Source organism: Oncorhynchus keta, chromosome 4 (genome assembly GCF_023373465.1).
Source record: "Oncorhynchus keta strain PuntledgeMale-10-30-2019 chromosome 4, Oket_V2, whole genome shotgun sequence".
Taxonomy (NCBI): Eukaryota; Metazoa; Chordata; class Actinopteri; order Salmoniformes; family Salmonidae; genus Oncorhynchus; species Oncorhynchus keta.
In genome coordinates, this window is record NC_068424.1 from 39,848,043 (window position 1) to 39,870,117 (window position 22,075).

The 22,075-nt window shown below is 42.9% G+C and overlaps 1 protein-coding gene across 7 annotated transcripts in view; it reads left to right on the forward strand.

Annotated features, from left to right (window-relative positions):
- Nucleotides 1–22,075, forward strand: part of LOC118383018 (MAGUK p55 subfamily member 7-like) — a 268,329-nt gene that overhangs the window by 36,509 nt on the left and 209,745 nt on the right. For 3 of the 7 annotated variants that reach the window (XR_008112793.1, XM_052506917.1, XM_052506877.1), the window contains exon 2: nt 16,495–16,587. The exons of 1 other annotated variant lie outside the window; for it this stretch is intronic. The gene's annotated coding sequence lies outside the window, so the exon portion shown is untranslated. Of the gene's footprint in view, nt 1–5,970; nt 6,059–16,494; nt 16,588–16,632; nt 16,687–22,075 lie in introns of those variants that run through there. 3 more of the 7 variants (XM_052506919.1, XM_052506888.1, XM_052506899.1) reach the window with 2 other exon arrangements.

Here is a 22,075-nt window from a genome sequence, read left to right on the forward strand (position 1 = left end):
GGTGTTCAGATCTGGCTTACCACTTCAGGAGGTGGTCAGGGATGCATTGTGTATGAATTTCTCCTTAGTCTGGACACAACCAGTCTGCCGAAAGCGCGTACAGTGGGAGACGTCATCAGTACTCTTCTCATAATTCTCCAGAAAACACATTCCTAGTGTGTGAGGAACGTGTTTGTTGGCCTCATAATAATTAGAAAAACACTTTTTTGTTTGGCTAGAGTTATGCTAACCCGTTTGCAATCCTTTAGCGTTGCTTGCTAGCTTGCTGGCTAGCTACAGAGGTTAGCTGGCTTGTTAGTTACAGTAGTTAGCTCCTGCCGTCAGTAGTTGTTGTGTTTTCATATTTAGCCTATTCCACCATTTGTAGAATGCATATTGACATTTGAATATATCGCGGGTAAAGGAATCCGGACACACGGTAGACACATTTAATGTAGGTGTAGATCATTCGTAATTCCATGATCAGAATACTAAAGCTGCATAAACTTTCAAGTCTAGACACAGCCTTGACATTAGCCTACAACCTGTCTTGTTAACATTTTGTCACTCAGAGCCCTAAGTACAGCCTGTCAGCTGATGTTTAGCAACAACCCTTAGTCATAGGCCGACTACAGTCAGTATCTCTAAGCCAAAGCAACAGGAAGATGCAGTGCTGCCTGCAGGTCATTTTATTGAGTTGCTCTGGTACGCAACTGGAATGTCACACTAAAGGAAGACTTGTTTATCTGGAGAAGCTATCACCTCTGTGGAACTAGGCCTACCCTAACTGAAGAATCTTACCTGTTGTCATAACACAAAAGACAGTTCTTTTTTTAAACATGTTTTTATTATTATATATTTCTTTACCCCTTATTCTCCCCAATTTCGTGATGTCCAATTGATAGTTACAGTCTTGTCTCATCATTGCAACTCCTGTACGGACTCGGGAGAGGTGAAGGTCGAGAGCCATGCGTCCTCCAAAGCACACCCCTGCCAAGCCGCACTGCTTATTGACAGACTGCTCGCTTAACCTAGAAGCCAGCCGCACCAATGTATCGGAGAAAACACCGCACAACTGGCGACCGAAGTCACACACAAGACAGTTCATGTGATGCAGTGTGGCTTCTTGTCTGATATTGAATTTCCATCGCCAACACTCTATCTTCCTCTATTTCTTTCTCAATTGTCTTTTCAATTGTCCAGGTCCCGCCCCTTGGACCTTGTCCTCTAAGGCATTTTGAGAAGGAGGACACAAGGAATTAAGGAAAAACAATTTTTCACTTGTCAAAGTTAAAGGTAAATGAAAATAGTCTGGAACGCCAAGGAAGAGTTATGATTATGTTATTATGAGAAGCACTAGAAGAAATACCCTGGCCTTGACATTCTAACACATTGGGAAAAGGAGTGTGGAGAGGACTGAAACAGGATTATCCTCCAGCTCTGATTGCAGTTGACACTAAAATGTGTGTGTGTTTGCGTGTGTGTGTGTGAGAGAGAGAGACACCACTGGCTATTAGAGTAATGTTATATGACTAAATGAACACAATGCAGTAACCCCTGGCTTAATGGGAAGAAAGGCTAATGATTTTATTACGACTGCCTTGTGAAGATTCCCCACAAGGACACAGAAGGGCTGTGATTCTGAAGGAAACTTGACAAGAAGAGAACTATTCTCATAATGGGACACACGCACCCTCTCAAGTCTCAACCAACAACACACAAAACTCTTCTAAGTGTGAACCTTTAGATTTTGCTTACCCAAACACGTGTGTGTGTGTCCTCTGCCCTCTTACCAGTACTTTTAATGTGGGCGCTGCTGATCCCTACCACCCTCTTATTTTCCACTGAGGTGTTCTACAGGGCCAGGGCAAACACGCACGTACGCATGCACACACACAGGCGCACACATGCGCATGAAGCGACATCACAGACACCGACATCTTACTCCTGGACAAGCTACACACCTTCTTCGCTTGCTTTGAGGATAACACTGTGCCAACGACGCGTCCCGCTCCCAAGGACTGTGGGCTCTTGTTCTCCGTGGCTGACGTGAGTAAGACATTTAAGCATGTTTTACCCTCGCAATGCTGCTGGCCAAGACGGCATCCCTAGCCGGGTCTTCAGAGCTTGCGCAGACCAGCTGGCTGGAATGTTTACGGACATAATCAATCTCTCCTTATCCCAGTCTGCTGTCCTCACTTGCTTCAAGATGTCCACAATGGTTCCTGTACCCACGAAAGCAAAGGCAACTGAACTAAATGACTATTGCCCCGTAGTAGTTACTTTTGTCATCATGAAGTGCTTTGAGAGGCTAGTTAAGGATCATATCACCTCTAACCTACCTGGCACCCTAGACCCACTTTAATTTGCATACCGCCCCAATATATCCACAGACGATGCCATTGCCATCACACTGCCCTATCCCATCTGGACAAGAGGAATACCTATGTAAGAATGCTGATCGTTGACTATAGCTCATCCTTCAACGCCGTAGTACCCTCCAAGTTCTTCATTAAGCTCGGGGCCCTGGGTCTGAACCCCGCCCTGTGCAACTGGGTCCTGGACTTCCTGATGGGCCACCCCCAGGTGGTGAAGGTAGGAAACAACACCTCCACTTCACTGATCCTCAACACATGGGTTCCACAAGGGTGCATGCTCAGCCCCCTCCTGTACTCCCTGTTTACCCATGACTACATTTACATTTAAGTCATTTAGCAGACGCTCTTATCCAGAGCGACTTACAAATTGCTACGTGGCCACGCACGCCTCCAACTCAATCATCAAGTTTGCAGACGCAAACAACCGCAATAACATCTGCTAAATATGTGTATGTGACCAATAAAATTTGAATTCCAGGCTAAGGCATCTTGGCAAATGACGTAGGATCAGATGAGCATTGGAGAGCTCAAATCCTGTCAGTTTATGCCTGCTAGGCTATGAACTCTCAATCTCTCGACTGAATTGTCCATCTCTTGACTGCATGGTGCAAAATCAGAGAATATTAACATATTGTGGGGTGGATAAATATGTATTTGTGTAATGTCTGTTGGTTTGTGTTTTTTTGTTTGTCCTGTCACTCAAAAAAGTATAAACTTGATCACAAAAAAAGGTTATAGTGGATTAAGGCTGACACCAGGAGTCTGAGATGAGATGTCTTTAATGTGTTTGGTTAACTGCTTAGAATGTGGATGGAAGGACACTTGACTTGAACTGCACCTTTCTGTAGAAACACTAGTTAAGGATGTGATTAGTGTTGTCAACTTGTCACTTTTGATGCAGGTCTTATGTCACAGATTCAGTAGTAGACCTTTACACATGGTGTTGTTAGCTAGTTATACAGTAGCTGAGCATGTGCAATGTCTAGGCCTAGCCAGTCTGTCATTATTATGGTTTGTCTCCCTCCCCCCATCCACAGAGGTGTTCTGCAGCAGCAACCGCAGCAACAACAGTGACTCAGACACAAAGAGTGCTTCCCAAAAATCACACTATCTCCGATATTAGTCACTACTATTGACTATGGTCCCTGGTTAAAAGTAGTGCACTAAATAGGGAATATGGTCCCATTTGGGATGCAGAGAAGTTGAATTGAAAAAGGGGCTGGAGCAGTGGCTGGCTAGGGAGTGGGTTGACTTGATGGATGTGAAGCTCTTTTACTAATCAATTTGGGCTGAGTACACACACACACACACACACACACACACACACACACACACACACACACACACACACACACACACACACACACACACACACACACACACACACACACACACACACACACACACACACACACACACACACACACAGTACATCAGCACATCAGTAGTGTTGTCATAAACAGAGGACTCCACTCATAGCTGGCAGCTTGATTGGCGGTGTGTTGCTATCTAGCCTATATGTTCATCGTTGTTATGCTGGTGAGGTTGTGTGTCTCTGTTTGGCAATGAGAGTGTGGCCTGTGTGTGTGTTCAAAATAAGACCATACCATATCTATACAGATATTCTAGTCTTATTTGGAGTTTGACATTGTGTGGCTGATGCCTTCAGTATCCGTTTACTATGTTGTGTTGGAGGAGTGATTAGATGTCCAGCTGTGGCCTATGGGATTCTTGTTCATGGAATGCTCTTTACTGACGCTATCGCTGTTGACAGCTGCCTGCAATCTGTCCATCGTGCCCCTTCCCTTCCATTACCTATTAATGATTACAACACACAGTCACAGACCTCCATTCACTAGAGACAGGACAGGTGTAGGGTTTCACCTGATGAGGTAATGGTGAATGACTCAACACTATTCTCCATGGAAAACAAATCCTTCACTGAATGTTGTTCATGAATATCTCGGATGTTTCTGCGTAAGTAGCCTAGGCTATTTCTCTGTGTTTGTGTGTGTGTGTTTGTTCGTCTCTGTCTGTGTCCACACCTTTGTGGCAATGCCGCTGTGTGAGCGACATTGCCACAGAGGTGTGATGTACAGTACTGCATACAGTGAAGGACATTTCCACATCTGTGTGTGACAGAGAGAGAGAGACATTGCCAGTGTCTGGTCCCAGCTGTTGCAGTGTTGCAGGACTGTATGGTGTCATGGCTGGGTCAGAGAGGGTCAGCTGTTTCCCCCTGTGAGATCAGATGTCCAAGGAGGAGGGGGAGTGCTGCATGCTGCAGGTCCTAGAGACTAGCCTGGTTAAACCAGACTGATTGATTGATTGTGAGGGGAATTTCACGGTAACGGAATTGGACTGAGTCTCAGCTAGGGCTGGGGGATATATCGAGTTAATTGAAACAGATTTTTTGTAGCGTGAATTTTCATATGCCTGAATCGCATTTCATTTTTTTATTTTTTTTTTGCATTTATGGCTTGTTCTCAAGTTGTCTCTTTGGTCTCTTCTCCCTTGCTCTTTCTGTGCTGTGCATTGTGCACCTTCCCACACACACACCAAGCCCCTCCCCTCCCCTGCCACTCAATATACACTGTTGATTGCCTTTTGCGCTCTGATAAAAAGCTGTCCCAAACCAAATATGGTTTGGTCCAACAGAATCGCTCATATAAACACCAAAACACATCGAGACATTATTTTACTGTAATATAGGAAAACTTTACCTCTCTAATGATACCCTCTTTATGTTTTAACTCCTAAAATTGCTTGTAGAGCAGACAATACTAAACAGTATATTTGTATACACTTGTAATGAGCTTAAAAAGCATTATATAAGGAATTGGCAACGTGCATATTTTTATAGAGGTAGGTAGACCACTTGATTTCAACATCTTAACCAGCTGTTCAGTCTTCAACTTGAATTCAACATCTAAACCAGCTGTTCGGTCTTCAATGCGGTCTTCAATGCGGTTGCACTGAAAATGTGTTTTATTTTTCATTGCCGTCCAAAATGTGCAAATTCTTTTTCTCTATTCATCGCTTTTAAAATGTTTTATGCTCCCTGGCTGTCTCGTGATTATTAGTGAGCTGGACAGTCAGGAAACAGTATGAATGGAAGTCCATAATCATTTCTACACAGTTTAAGGTATATTGAGTTTGTTCCCCAACCCCCACACAATTAAATGTATATGTTTGACACCCCTGATCTCAACAAAGTGAGCAGGCTAGCATTCTGTTCAAACAGGTGGACAGACCAAACAGTTTAAACAGGTGTGTTCATAACAGCTCAACTGTTCTACTAGCTAATATAGATCGAAGTTGGCTAGACTTAAAGTTGAAAGATTAAGCTGGCCACTCATTAGCAAGTGTGGGCTTGTGCTTGACAGATTGTTTGAGGCCCATGCTCATTTTCTATAATGCATGAATCTGCTACAAGAGCTTGGTCATTATTAGTAGATGTGCATTGTGTATGGTTCTGGTTAAACACTTTTTTCATAGAAATACTTGAAACCCAGATCAGTGATTACTGCAAAAAGTCAAGTTAAACTAGTTTGATAAAATAATGTAATTATTAGTGGGTGTTCTGTGGCTTCTTTTTTTTGTTGCCTAACAGTGGATGCTGGTGACTTGAACAATTGAGGAGGATGGGAGACCCACGGTATAGGCGCGGAACACACGGAGATGTCAAAGTGTTTCAAAGGGTAATTATTTTAACCTAAAGCATTTAATATAGACATTTATAGTACAATATTATGGGGAATGGGAATGAGAGGGCTACTTACACCGTTTTTGATAGGGATCACAGCAGTGATTGAATGAGGGTATGAGGCATGAGTTGAGGTGTTCAGAAGCTTGACTTCAGGACAGGATTTGACTGGGAATGTCACGTTCTGACCTTTATTTCCTTTGTTTTGTCATTACTTAGTATCGTCAGGGCGTGAGTTGGGGTGGGCCGTCTTTTTGTTTTTCTATGATTTGGGGATTTCTATGTTTCGGCCTAGTATGGTTCTCAATCAGAAGCAGGTGTCATTAGTTGTCTCTGATTGAGAATCATACTTAGGTAGCCTGGGTTTCACTGTGTGTTTGTGGGTGTTTGTTTCTGTATTTTTCACCACACGGTACTGTTTTGGGTTTCGTTCATTCCACATTTATTGTTTTTGTATTCAGTTATTCATGTGTACTATTTCTTATTAAAAAGAACCATGGACACTTACCACGCTGCATATTGGTCCTCCGATCCTTTTCGCCTCTCCTCTTCAGGAAGATATGAGGAGGCCCTCAGAAACACCCACCAACCAAGGACCAGCGGCGTGGTAAAAGACAGCGACGACAGCAGCAGCAGCAGCAGCAACAACAGCGGCCAGCCCTCCTGGACAAATGTTTTGGGGTGGGTTACGGTGAGCCCCAAGATTATATTAGGGGACCCCCTTAGGCTGCAGTACAACTTAATAAATTTCTACTTTCCTACCAGCAAATGGGAATCTGACAAGCGTTTGAGGATATTTTTCAACTAGTAAAGGACAGGTGTGACAGGGCTGAAGCCAGGGAGGCAGACCAGTGCGCTTAGAGGCAGCCTCCAAAATGTTTTGGGGTGGGTTATTATAAGCCAGGTAGCAGACCTGAGCTTACTGTGTACTGGTCAGGCACCGTGTTATGCGGTGAAGCGCACGGTGTCGCCAGTACGTGCCCATAGCCCGGTGCGCTATAGAGCAGCCCCCCGAGAGTGTCATGCGAGTGTGGGCATCCAGCCAAGGCGTATGGTGCTTGGTCAGCGTGTCTGGTCGCCGGTACGCCGTTTCGGGCCAGGGTGTCCTGCGCCGGCTCTGCGTGCTGTGTCTCCGGGGCGCTGGGTGGGTGCAGTGCGTCCTATGCCTGCGCTCCGCTCGTGCCGGGCAAATGTGGGAGCGGAGCCTAAGGGAGAGGTGCGCGTAGTAGGCACTATATCTCCCGTGCTTACCCACAGCCCGGTTCAACCTGTGCCTGCACTCTGGAGGGTCCGGGCTAGAGTAGTTACCCAGCCTGGGGAAGTGGTGCCAAAGCTGCGCACCAGAGCACCAGTGCTCCCCCACAGCCCGGTCCTTCAGGTGTCTCCTCCTAACACCAAGCCTCCTGAAGGTCTCCCCAGCCTGGTGGTTCCTGTGGCAGCCCCACGCACCAGGCTGTCTCTCTGTCTCCTCCCTACAGGTGTTCCCGCCTGTCCGGCGCTGCCGGAGTCTCCCGCCTGTCCGGCGCTGCCGGAGTCTGAGGCGCCAGAGCTTCTGCCCCTCTGTCCCGAGCTTCCGCCCCTCTGTCCAGTGGGGTCATTTAGAAGGGTTGCCATGGTTAGGAAGCCACGGAGGCGGACAATGAGGCAGACTAAAACGATGGTGAAGTGGGGTCCGCGTCCCGCGCCAGAGCCGCCACCGCGGACAGACGCCCACCCAGACCCTCCCCTATAGGTTAAGGTTTTGCGGCCGGAGTCCGCACCTTTGGGGGGGGCGTACTGTCACGTTGACCGTTATTTCCTTTGTTTTGTCATTATTTAGTATGGTCAGGGCGTGAGTTGGGGTGGGCAGTCTATGTTTGTTTTTCTATGATTTGGGTATTTCTATGTTTTGGCCTAGTATGGTTCTCAATCAGAGGCAGGTGTCATTAGTTGTCTCTGATTGAGAATCATACTTAGGTAGCCTGGGTTTCACTGTGTGTTTGTGGGTGTTTGTTTCCGTGTCTGTGTTTTTCACCACCGTACTGTTTTGGGTTTCGTTCATTCCACGTTTATTGTTTTTGTATTCAGTTGTTCATGTGTACTATTTCTTATTAAAAAGAACCATGGACACTTACCACGCCGCATATTGGTCCTCCGATCCTTTTCGCCTCTCCTCTTCAGAAGAAGAGGAGGAAATCCCTCACAGGGAAGACAAACAATAACACTACACAGTTATACAAAAGACCTAAGAATGAGTTAGTCCAAGCAAGGAGTAAAATCATTGCTATGTTATATTGTGTTTGTATGTGGCTGTGATTAACTCTACGTACAGTAATGAGAGAACATTGATAGGGGTACTTACAGTGCTTGGAGAGGAAACATTCAATATGCCAGTGGATGAGCGGGCCCATGAGACTTGGCTTCAGTTCTTGTCAGGAGAGAGTTGACAATGGTGTGGAGCTGTCATCACCTCTTAATCAGGGTACGGGAGGGGACTTAGCTGTAAATACAAATTGCATATACATTACATTACAGCTGCGCCATTGTAGGTTTGAACAACAAGTTTGTCCATGAAGTTAAACACAGACTGCGCATCTCGCCCACTTGACACATCAAAGTAGCCCAAGAAACGTTCCTGAATAAAGCCCTGATGATCCACATACCTGACGATAACTGACAACTGCAAGCAGACTGGTGGCACCATAGGTCCCAGAGTGGTGGGGCAATTTTTACTTCCGGGGCCCAAGTTTTTCCTTTTCTGTTAACCCGGTTAGGTTAAAACTCTGGATCCTTTAAGGTATGACAGTGATTAATATGTTGTAAAAAGGTTTTATAAGGGCTATGAAGGGACCATATTTTTCTAATCAGGTCACAAGGTTGAAAAAAAAAACTGGACAAAACTCTGTCAAACTGCAGCAACCTTATACTTGTTCATATGAACTATATTTAGACTAGATTAGGAGGGGGATTTCCTCTACACAATAGAACTCACGGGGCTGAGCTTGTTTTATGCATGTTTGCATCATGCAGGCCTATGCAACTGTAGGCCTTGTAAAACATTAACTCACACCTGTCATCGCTATTATGTTGATTGATTGATTCCAGTTATTAGTTTTGGATTGGAAATGTATAGGCAGCTAAGCCAGCCCAATTTTGAATATAAACCAAATTTGATCACATTCCCATTTTCTCCTCACAAATTGACAACACACATTGGACAGTGCACATAGGCCGTATGCATCTGCTCTTATTAGTAGCCTACAGTTGATCAGACTGAAAATGTTTTATCTCTGGTGAAAAAATAAAGAGCATCTAGAAATGATCACTAACCTAAATGTGTCTATAATAGATAAAAATACAAAATATGTTACAATCTCCCCTTACTAATAGTGAGTGTGCAACTTAAAATAATTTCCCCCACTTTTCCCTACCAGCAAATGAAGGAAGTTCTGACAAGCGTTTGAGGATATTTTTCAACTAAAGTAAAGGACAGTCATTTTACGAGTAAAGTAGGAAGCCCAGGTTTCGATAGGCAAAATGTGTCTTGAAAGGAGTGTGGATATTTGGCCTGGCAAAGCGGTATTATACGCTGACAATGGGAGCTGATAATTTAAGTTTTTACTCCGCTGGTCTTGGCTGGTCCTCATTGTCCGAGAGCGAGTCAAAGCCGAGTAAAAATGTATTCAACACAGAGACTAGACCGAGACACTCAATATGTGACCGAGACTGGTCTCGAGTACTACAACACTGCATGGTTGTCTCTGAAAAATGTACAAAATGTCAAATGTAATGATATTCAACTCAAAAGATGTCCAACGATTGAACAGGGCAATAGCTGAGTTTATCTGTCTGAATCAAGTGCTATTCTGTGACTTTTGTTGCCATGGTATCGTTTTGGTATCGAGTATCGTGATACTAAACCTGGTATTTCTGTATCATTAAAACACTACACATGGGCTATTATTTTAATGGGCTATTATTTTAATGAGCTCCGCCAAGCAAGACTAAATTTGGTTCGTCCAGATCATCTATGTTTCAGAAGTTTGGACATCAAAGTACAGCACAGTACAGTACAGTACCATAGAGCACAGTAAAATGAGCGTATAGATCAGTAGAGTACAGTACATTACTGATTGCTTGTAATGATTAATATATTTTTATATATATTTTATTTTTACTGCTTTGCTGCTTATATGTTTTATAGTTATTGTATGGAGCTAAATGTAATGATTAATATGAGAGACTGACCATATTTAACCCACTGCAGTATAGGCAAGGATGCTGAAGGATGCCAGCCTGGTTAAACCAGGCTGAACATGATGAGTGCAACATTCAGTGTGGTTAAACCAGGCTACCTAAGACAATGATTGTCTACTCCTAAACATCTGCTTTTTGGTATATTTGTGCATGATCTTCAATGGGGATAAGGAAGCTTTGGGAGTGTAGGTCTAGTACGAGTCTACTTGTTTGTTAGCTTGCTGGCATGTTGATTGCAGTCCCCGACAGGCTAGAATATTGAGCTTGGAGCTGGAGGATTAGGCTGCCTGTGAGTGGCTCAGGCTGTCGCAAATCAGATTCTGAGCCTCCTCCTGTGTGTCTTATTAAAGTTCAAGGAAAAGTCAGTGTATGTGTGGCTAGCCTTTCACTTTCAACGGGCACATTCGGTGAAAAATTAGAATCCTTGACTTCTCTTCTTACTCTTTGCAAAAGTCAGGCATTGATAAAAATGGTAACAGTGACTGTAATAAATAACCACTTTATTCTGCTATCGGGTTCACACAGTGTCTCTTTGTGTCCCTGAGGTACTTGCTGGCCTGGGAATTTAACAAGGTTGTTTCTTATTGGACAGCAAAGGGCATTTGTTCAGTTCATAGGCCAAGGACTGAATGGCTGTGTCTCAAATGACACCTATTCCCTTTATACTGCACTACCTTTGACCAGGATCCATAGGGCTCTGGTCAGAAGTAGTGCACTATATAGGGAATTGGGTGCCATTTGGGACACAGCCAGAAAAGCCCATTCCCATGTTCGTACTTAAGTCATCATGATGTAAAACCGTTTTTCACCCTTCTTTACCTTTTTTCCCATTTCATTTAATCTCAGACAATTCCCCTCAGACAGTAATTTAAAACATCCTCTATTGGGTGTAACCATCGTTTCTGAGAAACTCTGGATTCTTTCCTTGGAGCTGTGTGTCAGAGTATTGAGGATGCTCAATGGCTTGGAATCTTCCTCGTAGCATAAATAAGAGCTAATGGCTTTAGAGCCGTCCTCCCAGGCTGATTTAGATCCAGGCTGGAGTTTAGACAGAGGGCTTTGCTACATGCATTGAATGGATGAGAAGGAAGACTAAGTGGAAGTGGCATCTATGGGTGGCATGGTATGTTGTTATGGTACTTGAGAAAGGGACGTTTTAGACTCAGCCTTTAGCTGTCTATGGTCTCATAGAGTTATATGTGTGGTCATGCATTCGTTGATTGGGTGAGGATGACAGAGGAGGAAGTGGCATCCATGGTTGGCATGTTGTGATGGTCCTTGAGTAAAGGGAAGTTGTACTTCTTCTAAGCTTCCCTGGAGATAGAGGTTTGAGGTCTCAGACACTATTCTCTGGAGTGAATTATTCATTGTGTGTTTAGTAGGCGAGTATTTATGTGGTTGTCGGTTGGGCTCATAAGGTAGTGTTATGTAGTAGGTACTGTAGGTAAGAGTTATTCAGTATTCTCTGGAGTGAAATATTCATTATCCCCCTGGATCCCGATAAGCAAACCCTCTGTCCCCAGACACACACACACACATCCAAAACGGTCTGCACACTCATGTTAAGGCACATATCTAGGCCTTTTCTAATATGGGCAAAAGTCCATTCTCCATGTCTCGCCTCCGTTCTCTCTCCTCCGTGACTAGAAAACCTATAAGTGGTCGAGGAGATGTCAGGTTGTTAGTAGGCGAACAGAAGAGAGGATAGTTATGTGTATCCGTCGCGAAAGAGTTTTCAAATCTGCCACACACTCTTTGAATCGGCTTTAGTTGTGTCGGAGGAGAAAAGCATGCACATGTTTAAAATGTTAAATAGCATATAGTTTTTATCTATAGAATGTCTGGCACAACTAACTTAATTTGTTTTCATCACTTTACACATTTATTTTGGAATCCAGCCCTGTAAAAGCGAGTGGAGGAGTATTATTTTATACAACCGCATTCCACGTTTCCTCTCCTTGCCGCCTCTCCTCGATTACCTTTGACCTATTCAAAAGGAGGCAAGGATTATTTTTTTGCTACTGTAGATAGTGTTAGCTAGCGCTAGTCGTCTGTACCTGCACCAAAATTGTTTATCCTATTGCTTATTCTCCATCTTCTTTGAAATTGCGAGCTAACATGTTTTCAGCACTTTTTTCACCCTGATTGATCAAAATAAGTTTTCTTATGCTCTCTCGTCTCTCTGCAGCAGACATATAGTGAACAATATGTTTGGAGCAACAAATGGAAATAAAATCGCAGTATAGAATCGCAATACATATACTGTAGAATCGGGAGAATCGTAATGCATATCATATCGGTACGTAAGTATTGTGATATCTTATCGTAAGGTCCCTGGCAATTCTCAGCCCTATTATCTGAACACTGTGTGGGATGCTGACTTATTAAAGTCATCCATGGAAAAGAACTGGACCTACCTTTCCCCAAAATACCTCTGTGACTGACTTTCATCATGTGACCCATGTGTCAGGACAGAAAAAGGGTTGTGTGAGTGAATATCAAAGAGAGAGATTGAACGAAGGAGCCTGTGAAAGTTTTGTTTTCTTCCTACGAGTAGACCTCATTTGACTGGCAGTTACTGGAGTCTAGTTTTCTATGGGCCTCTTTCACCCAACAGGTGTCTGTCTGTATGTTGTCATTGCTAAGAAGCTTAGCTACTGGATTAGTTAAAGCTACAAGTAGTAGGCCTATTTGGTGGCACAATAAGAGACCTAGAGGGGACCAAAATATAGTAACGGCTCTTTCTTTGAGAATGGTCCAATAAGCTGTGACACCTTTGCGTAGAGGCTTAGGCTCTTATGAACTCTTATCCAGAGCGACTTACAGTAAGTAGTGAGTGCATATCTGAAATCCGGATAGATAACTTTTGAAAAACTGGACCCTGACGAAGACTAACATATGCTCTCTGTTATATGAGTGAGTTGTCTTGATCCCTGGCTGACCAGGGATCATGTGTGTGCTGACAGTTATTCAACGCCTACACTTCATCAGGATGTAACTTTTCAGTGACACTATTTTTGCCCTGTAATCTTGTTACTAAAACAAAATCAGACAACCCCATAGTAGAATTGTTTACCTATTTACCTTGTTGGCTTGTTCTTGTGTGTTCTATGCAAGATCCATTTTCCTCTCAAGGCACGTTGCGCGAGAGAGCCATAGGAGGGAGAGAGCCATAGGAGGGAGAGAGCCATAGGAGGGAGAGAGCCATAGGAGGGAGAGAGCCATAGGAGGGAGAGAGCCATAGGAGGGAGAGAGCCATAGGAGGGAGAGAGCCATAGGAGGGAGAGAGCCATAGGAGGGAGAGAACCATAGGAGTGAGAGAGCCATAGGAGGGAGAGAGCCATAGGAGGGAGAGAGCCATAGGAGGGAGAGAGCCATAGGAGGGAGAGAGCCATAGGAGGGAGAGAGCCATAGGAGAGAGAGAGCCATAGGAGGGAGAGAGCCATAGGAGGGAGAGAGCCATAGGAGGGAGAGAGCCATAGGAGAGAGAGAGCCATAGGAGGGAGAGAGCCATAGGAGGGAGAGAGCCATAGGAGGGAAACGTGTATTTGTCTTAAAAGGGCAATAACATATGTTGTAATAGAAAAATATACATATCTAATTTATGTATTCATATTTATAATAAAATAATAATTATTCATAATATTAACAATCAGGATGTTTTGTCCATTGGGGTAAATGCAGATGGACAAACCCCATGCTTCAGCCTATATTCATTTTATAGCCATTATGCTTTATCAATTGGGATACAGGTGTTAATGCTTATTGCTAATAGCACATCTGATAATGAAGCCCATGTGTAGGTTATATGCCTGGTCCATATGTTAAAATAATTGTAATTTTTTTTTGCAATATGTTATTGGGACCCTTTCTGGAGGTGGAAATTATATTTTAATACAGTTTGGAGTAGAATGTCCTTTTAAAAAGCCAGCAGGGCTGAGCATCTCAGTAGTCTACATAGTAATTCTCTACATAGTAATTCTCTACATAGTAAGTCTCCCAGGAAGGACACCGGGACCCCATAAAAGCAAGGAGACTGGATTTGGTAAAACCCTCAATTTAATACATGTGCAAAATTCTTTCTTGCTTTCCCTAAAAGCACGAGGGCCTTGACTTTCTTACATGAAAGGATAGGTTAACTTGGCGCCAGACAATTGATCTGAGATCGACTTCAATTTCAGTCATGGGATTTTTTTGTTGCTTTAACCCTTGTGTGTGTATGTGTGTGTGTGTGTGTGTGTGTGTGTGTGTGTGTGTGTGACAGAGAAAGAGAGTCCTACACCCACAAGTCCAGCCCTCTCAGGTGCTGCTCTCTGAGTGACGGTGGTGACAGCAGGTGTGTGTCTCTCTCACTGGGGGGCCTGTCCTATTGACTGTGTGACCTCATCAGGTGGTGCCAGTGGAGATGGCCACCAGTAATCTCATCCGCTGCCAGGGTTCTATTGTCATTCAAAGCAGGTGAGGTGAGGCGGGCAGTAGGGCACAGACAGGGCTGAGTGAGGGAAGCAAGGGGCTGAGGAGGGGGTACACCTTGGCTTAGCTTCCAACCAGCTGAGTTGTTAATGCCGTCGAACGAATGGCCATTCTGGAACTTTTAGGCCACTCTCATTTCGAACACCTCTATCTCTGCTGTCTCTCTCCTTCTGTTCTCCTCCCTCAGTCCACTCGTTCAGTCCCTTCCCATGCAGAGAGTGCAGGTCTTTGTGGAGTTCTAAACCATAGTACTATGGCTGGGGGAGTTGAGGCCACATTCTTTATCATGCCGCATTCCACTGTCTCGCACACACGCACACACTTACACATACACACACTTCTGTTTCAGAGATCACCTCTCCATGGCACAGACGCAATTCAATTTCATTAATGCATGGCGGCATGGCATGGCATGAGAGACTTATCTTGGGAAACCAGTGCCCGGATGGACGAAGTGGGGGTTGAAAAACACTTCAGTTCATTACAAAAGCTCATTAAGGAGAAAGGGTTCTTTCTACACTGCTAGCCCCAAGCAGACAGACAGGTCACATATCCAGGGTGGCTCAATACAACCATGCCAGCCAGAAGAGGACCTCTAGCCTCTCTCTCTAGCATCCTTTTCTAATCTCCATAGCATGCTAGCAGATACCTAAAGACTTGTAGTCATTGCACTACGCTAATTAGCATTAGCTCGCGAAATTACTTCTAATAGGCTTGTCACTGCCTGTTCACCCCGCTATCATCCAGAAGGCGAGGTCAGTACAGGTGCATCAAAGCTGGGACCGAGAGACTGAAAAACAGCTTCTATCTCAAGGCCATCAGACTGTTAAACAGCCACCACTAACATTGAGTGGCTGCTGCCAACACACTGACACTGACTCAACTCCAGCCACTTTAATAATGGGAATTGATGGGAATGACTAGCCACTTTAAACAATGCTACCTTATATAATGTTACTTACCCTACATTATTCATCTCATATGCATACGTATATACTGTACTCTATATCATCGACTGCATCCTTATGTAATACATGCCATTATGTAAACTATGCCACTTTGTTTACATACCCATCTCATATGTATATACTGTACTCGACACCATCTACTGTATCTTGCCTATGCTGCTCTGTACCATCACTCATTCATATATCCTTATGTACATATTCTTTATCCCCTTACACTGTGTATAAGACAGTAGTTTTGGAATTGTTAGTTAGATTACTTGTTGGTTATTACTGCATTGTCGGAACTAGAAGCACAAGCATTTCGTTACACTCGCATTAACATCTGCTAACCATGTGTATGTGACAAATAAAATTTGATTTGATTTGAGTTGCAGGGAATTTCTTTCATGGTCTACTCTTGACCACGCTGTATTGTTTCTATGTGCAGTCAGCCCCATCTAGTGGTGATCAGTGGTAAATGCAGTTGAGGATATTTTCGGAATGACTTTTGTTCCCATATATGAATTGCACTTCCTCAGAAATGTTTATAGTAACTCCCGTATATCTCATCTGTATGCAGTGTGTAAAATAATTTAATTCTCTCAATTCAATTTAAGGGCTTTATTGTCATGGGAAACATATTTTAACATTGCCAAAGCATGTGAAGTAGATAATAAACAATACAAATGAACAGTAAACATTACATTCACAGAAGTTCCAAAAGAATAAAGACATTTCAAATGTCATATTATGTCTGTATATCTCTCTCTGACAGGCTCTATAAGGCGGTAGAGGGAAGTGAAGGGGTGGAGCTTTATGAGCTTTCTGGAACACTAACTGAAGGAACCAGAGTAACAGGTCTGATTAGGTGAGTTGCTGCTACCCTCTCTGGGTGTGTCTTTGCCTTAGAGTGTGTGCCTGTTTGTATGTGCTTCCTGTGTATGTGTGTGTATGGAAGAGAGCTCAGGTAAGCCCTTTGTATTGTCTGTTAATCGTGGCTTAGTGTGTTTCTCCTTTCCTGTGACTTGCTTTCTTTTGTACATAGTAGGCCTATGTAAGCCTAACTGGCTGACTAAGTGTTTGCTGAAATGGTATTATGTCTGTATGATATGCGTCTACTGATTGCTAGTAATTCTAGAAGCCTTATTCGGCTGCATCTCAAGTGGCACCCTAGTATTCCCTTTAGTTCACAACTTTTGACCAGAGCCCTATAGGCTCAAAAGTAGTGTACTATATAGGGAATAGGTTGCCATTTGGGACCGAGCCAGAGACTGACTCACCAGATGGCCCAGCTGTTGTCTTCTGGGATAGTTGAACTTTGATCTTCACTCTAGAACCTCAGCTCATATCCTAGCCTGACCCGGAACAGAACACCTGCCTTCAGACTGGAAGATCTCTGTCTCGGTCTCTCTCTCTCCTGCTTTCTCTCTCCCGCTATCTGTCTATCTCTATCTCTATCAACTGTAATGTGTAAAAGACAGACTGCCTGAAGGGCTTACAGAAAATGTAACATGTCAAATTAATTTTGTTTCCATCACTTTTTATTGAAACAAGGCAGGGAAACTTTTAATAGAGTCTTTAATGCATTAAAAGGGCTTGGTCCGTGTGTTAATGTGTTGCGTGGAGGGAAGACCCTGCTGTGCACATAAAATGACCTCAATGTTCCTGAGGCAGACACTGGAAAGATGGGTTCATATACTGTACACACACACACACACACACACACACACACACACACACACACACACACACACACACACACACACACACACACACACACACACACACACACACACACACACACACACACACACACACACGTGTAGCCTAGTCGTTAAGAGCGTTGCTGGTTCAAATCTCAGAGCAGCCTAGGTGAAAACTGTTGATGGGCCCTTGAGCAAGACACTTAACCCTGATTGCTCCTGTAAGTCGCTCTGAATAAGTGCATCTGCTAAAATGTTGAAGAAAAAAGCACACACGCACGCACACATAAATACACACATGCGCACACACACACTTTATGTGGAAAGACTAGCCTCACATGAGAAGCATATGGCCCTGGTCTGGCTCTGTACTGATCCTGAGCTGTTCAAACACCGCACCTTCACCTTGACCTCTCAACCAACCACACGCTGAAATCTTTTGGAACTCCATCTGAGGCCTGTTAAGTCAGAGGTTCAGCCATTCAGGCGAAGGTTCCTGTGGTGCAGATATAGCAGCCTGCTTAGTTCCTCTGTTTAAGGTTAAGGCATCCAGTCATATCCAATCTATACTAAACTTTCTGAGGTATTTGAAAGAGATTTGGTCATCTCCGTGTAAATGGGACCAAGAGCACTAACATGTGAAGTTTATAGGAGCATGTCAAATGAAAGCTATATCTATATTTCTTGGAAAATAAGGCATGTATACATTTCTCAACCATCTTCCATCTTGATTTCATGTCAAACAGATGGAAAAGGGGTCTTAGAAAAATACCTCTGTCAACTAGAGGTGGAGTGAGCACTAGAGGTCAGAGGTCAGATGAAGTGAGGAAGAACAGATATCACTAAGGTTCTTTCTTGCAACAGAAATACATTGGCTGTTCAGATGTGTAGGAGGCGACTCAGCCTAGGAGATATGGTTAAATATCAGTGCTTGTGTGAAAATGTCTTTGTCTGAATGCTGCTGTGAAGAATTAAACTTGGTTAAGCTTTCATAGTGTCCGTTGAGTTTTTTACTCTGAGAATTAGAACCTAACAACACTAACCACAAAACCTTACACCAAGCCACTAAAACAGTATCCATCTCTTGCAAAAGCAAACAATTATTGCAAAACTCTTGTGTTTTTGCGTCAATACAGTACACACAAACCATCATTTGAATAAGCACACGAAGCACCAACTACACAAAGATAGTATAAATTAAAAACACTTGTGGCTTTTGCTTTATCTGTGTGCAGGGCATAGCAGTTTGTCATACATGTAGTAAACACACATACACACAGATATCCAAATGTGTAAAGTATGTATGTGTATTCTGAACATAACAAATAAGTGGAAAATGTTAGAACATTTTGAGAGAAAAAAAATCTAACACTCAAACAACAAAAGCGCAGTAGAAGAAAACAAAAACATTTGTGCTAGAAAAAAAATAACATAAACATCTCACCTTTGTGGGTCTGGCCATAAGACTTCATCCACATCACATGTAAACTGAGTGTAAAGCAGTGAGTTGTGTTTACAGTTTTGCAAAAAGTGTGTTATAAAATTACAAACTGAATGTGCATTCAGCAAAGAATGTGCATTCAGTTTGGCACACTTGGTAAATGCATTGGCTAGTGTTATTGGTTTCAGAGATAGTGCTTCAATAATCACTGTTAGTGTTTAAGCATTCAGAAAAAACGGTAAATTCCGTTACCAAAAACCCAGATATGTTGAAGATATTTTCTCTCCCTCATGATGGAGGATAATGAAAGTTCACAGAAGTAACCTGTAAAGGTAGACCTATAAATTAGTTATAGGGTTTTTACTGATATCAATTTTGTTTAAGTATTATTAAGTGTTTAAAACTTGAAATTCACTTACCAAGTCACTAACAGAATTGGTAATGGAATTTCTGCAATTGAATTGGTGACAATGGGAAATCATAGTTGTCACAAACCACAGTTGGGTCACCTGCTACTGCCCTCTCGTCCACTGGCTGATAACTGTTTTCTTTCTCTTTCTGCCATCTGGTGATCAACACAAGAGTGTGAAAAGTCTGGACAACCCCTCCATCTCTCAATCCAATTCATGTCACCACTCCCAGCTCTTACTGACACCTACAGTACCCATGAGCCCCCTCTCTTTCCATCTACTGTAACCAGCATCCTCACCCACTGAGCACTGACCGACACCGGACTTCCATGGACGTTGAAAAGTAGTTGAAATTTGGTCAGTCCGCCCTGGCCGGTTTGGACCAGCTTTGATTTCAACGTCCATAGACATCTGGACCTGCCTTCATTTGGCCCAAACATAGACGTCCATGACTGGTTCAGATTTGTTCCAGTCCTGACCAGACCAAAACTTAACCATTCATAGATGTCTATCTTTCACAAGTTTGGACAGCACAGTACAGTAGAGTATTTTACAGTAAAGAAAAAAAGAGTACAGTACAGTACAGTCATGTACAGTAGAGTAGAGTTCAGTACAGTACCCAGTAGAGTGCACTAGAGTTGTGTACACTATAATGTACTGTATTGAACTATACTCTACTTGACTATACTGTACTTACTGTGTTGTGCTGTACATTACTGTACCCTATGTAATCTACTGTAGTCTACTGAGCTATACTGTGCAGTACTTTTATGTCCAAACTTGTGAAACTTAAATTATTATGATTGGTTCAAATTTGGTCCGGTTCAGACTAGGGCTGTTGCGGTGACCGTATTACCGCCTCCCCGGCAATCATGAGTCATGACCGCAGTAAAATTCCACGTATCATTGAGCCACGGTATCTCCTCTTATGCATTCAAGACATGCGTTGGTTGTACCCTAATGACCATAATGGCCTGATACTCAAACCTCTATTGTCCCTAGCCACTCTGACGTAAATGCAATCGAAAACCACATCAAACACTTATCAAAACACTATCATGCTTCCCGCTTATGGCTAGAAAGAAGCTTGTTCAGGCCACTTTTCTCTCTGTAATTGATTATGGTGAGTCCTCCTCTTACAGAGGCTGGATTCTGTTTATCATGCATCCTTGCGCTTTATTACAAATGCCAAGACACATTGCACATTGTACCAAATGGTAGGTTGGACCTCACTTTATATGCTCAGAAAGATACATTTGTATGTGTTCATCTACAAAGCCCCTTTGAGTAAACTCCATTTTAGAATAAGCTGTAACGCGATTTTGTCAGCGCATTCAACTATGTAAAGAAAAACGTATTTAATAAGAATATTTCATTCATTCAGATCTAGGATGTGTTATTTTAGTGTTCCCTTTATTTTTTTGAGCAGTGTATGATCACTTGGTGAGAGAACAGCTGTGCAGCCTGAGGTACTTTCTCAGATCATCAATAGCCTATAGTAGCACTATGCAGCCCATACTGTATATGTTTTGATTTCTAAGACATTCTAATGTTTGTATCATTCACAACTAAAGTTGCCAAGTAACTCTAAATCCAGCTATAGGACCTGTTTCAAATGATCACTTTTACGCTCAATATAGCCACTTCACATGCACACTTGCTATGGAATGGGAAAGATGTCCTTTCTATTTTATTCAGGTATGTTCATTTATATTCTTCTTACTATAAAATCATATAATATAATCATTTATATTGGACTTATAAGCACTTATAAGCATCTTGTCGGCTCAATGAACAAGCCTACAGCATGGAGCATAGCCAGATAACATACAGTAGGCCAACTCATCTGTTCTTTAAAAATACATATTATTCATATCATTAGACCTGATTAAAATAAATAATACATTTATTGTGATGATATATATTAAATTGATTTACTGGACTTTTTAATTATAGATGTTCCAAAGTGGCGGAACTCATTAAAATGATAGCGAGTGTGTAGAATAATACCCAAATTTGCGAAGGATTATATTGCATATTTCTACCCTTTGTGCACCTATTTAAATCAAATCAAATGTTATTTGTCACATGCTTCGTGCTTCGTAATCAACAGGTAGAGACTAAACAGTGAAATGCTTACTTTTACAGGCCCTTTCCAACAACCCAGAGAGATAAAAACAAAAAACAGAAATATCACATTTACATAAGTATTCAGACCATTTACTCAGTACTTTGTTGAAGCACCTTTTGCAGCCATTAAACCCTTGAGTCTTCTTAGGTTTGACGCTACAAGATTTTCAGGTGTGCACAGCTATTTTCAGGTCTCCAGAGTTGTTAGATCGGGTTCAAGTCCGGGCTCTGGCTGGGCCACTCAAAGACATTCAGAGACTTGTCTCGAAGCCACTCCTTCATTGTCTTGGCTGTGTGCTTAGGGTCGTTGTCATGTTGGAAGGTGAACCTCAAATCAAATGTTTCTGGTCACATACACGTGGTTAGCAGATGTTATTGCGGGTGTAGCGAAATGCTTGTGCTTCTAGCTCCGACAGTGCAGTAATATCTAACAAATTACACAACATATACCCAATACACACAAATCTAAGTAGGCTGTATGAAATGATTTTTTTTTTAAAGAGCTAGTCGCGATGCTGCCATCTTCCTCGGCACTATCATCAGTCTCCCCCCTCTCTCTCTTTCTCTGTCTCTCTCACCCCAGTCTGAGGTCCTGAGCACTCTGGAGCAGGTTCTCATCAAGGATCTCTCTGTACCTTGCTCTGTTAATCTTTCCCTTGATCCTGACTAGTC